This window comes from Seriola lalandi, unplaced genomic scaffold (genome assembly GCF_002814215.2).
Source record: "Seriola lalandi dorsalis isolate HSWRI2012SDOR001 ecotype SW California unplaced genomic scaffold, Sedor1 jcf7180002050593, whole genome shotgun sequence".
NCBI classification, from domain to species: Eukaryota; Metazoa; Chordata; class Actinopteri; order Carangiformes; family Carangidae; genus Seriola; species Seriola lalandi.
In genome coordinates, this window is record NW_019521146.1 from 33089 (window position 1) to 34587 (window position 1499).

Consider the following 1499-nt stretch of genomic DNA (forward strand, 5'->3'; position numbering starts at 1 on the left):
GGAGCTTTAATTCACAGAGTTCACCAGTTTTCATTGTTTTTAGGAACCTAGAAACTGTGTGTAAAAGCATTTGCTTGCAGCGCCATGAGAAAATGCTAAATTCAGTTTAGTTTCAAATGTAGGGCAACAAGTTTAAATTGATGCTTTATGTTTATAACATTTAGTTTGAATAACAAGTAAGATAACATAATATAAAACCAGCTGAGTATAGCGATGGAAAACTAAGTGGTGATGCTGAATTCAATAGAAACTTATCACACTGGGATTGTCCTTGGAGTAAAATGTCCACATTTTTACCTGCAGTGTTCCCAGCGGGGATACATCCTTGTCTGGAGTCCCATAATCCTTTGCCCCGCCTCTGCTCCCATGCCTTCTACAAGCTAACTAGCTCACTGCAGAGCCTCTGATAGACAGAACGGTCAGGTTTTACCCTGGGTGCCATCCCACCGCCACGTCTCCAGAGCAACGTTATACGGCCCAGCATCGTCAACATCGGCCTGTAACCGGTCTGAGCCACAAACCACACGCTCATCTCCAAACTCTGGTGCTGCTAGTTGTCTTCAACATCTAAACCATTTGTCACAGAACACTGGGTGATTCTCCAGGCTACAAATCAACATTTGTCTTTATCATGACTTTTACCATCTAACCTGGACCAGAAAAACAGGTAGAGTCACGTGTGACTGTGAAGTTTGAAGCTGCTCTACATGTGCTGATGTGACTTTTGGCCAGACGTATGGGGAAAAAAAAGTCATAAAATGAATTACGCAGTGTTTCCACAGATATAACAACATATTTGAGACCAAAACAAATTGCAGTATCTTTTCAAACTTTTAGAAAGTTTTGCTTCATTCACCACAATCTAATTCATCATTGTTTGCCCGCAGCCAACAATCAGAGGCAGCCTGCTGAGACATCAGATACGGCCTTGCTGTGGCACATATACAGCATGACAGCCAAAACTTGGATGTGGAAAATATAGGGCACCACATGCTGGTGGCACATGATGTGCATCAACACGTGTCAGTGTGTCCTGTACCTAAACTACTCTGTTTGATCTGGACTGAGATCTGCCACAGGTAGCAGCACTCGGGCCAGGGTCAGCAGTCGGGGTCAGACCAGCGCACACGGGCTGATTCTTGAACGTTATCCGTCCTAAGTCCAGCAACCAGGTGAGCCGAAGTTAGGCCACTGTTGGGTCAAGCCATTACAGATCTATGAGTCCACTTCGCTCTGAAAGTCGTCTACCAGACCGCGACGCTGTTCTTCTCATATTCACACACTGCCAGTCTAATGGAGCAGCTGATCAACAGAGCTGTTTGCAGTATATTTGTGGAAACAGGTGATAGCTAGCTAGTTAGCAGAATCACCATCTTATTCTTAATGTGCTCACACTAGCTGCTGCTAGCTACACGAGCTAGTGTACTAATTAGGTTTGTCAAAAACAAAACTGCATCATTAGTTGATCAGATGCAGTAGTTAGTTAGTTAGTTAGTTAG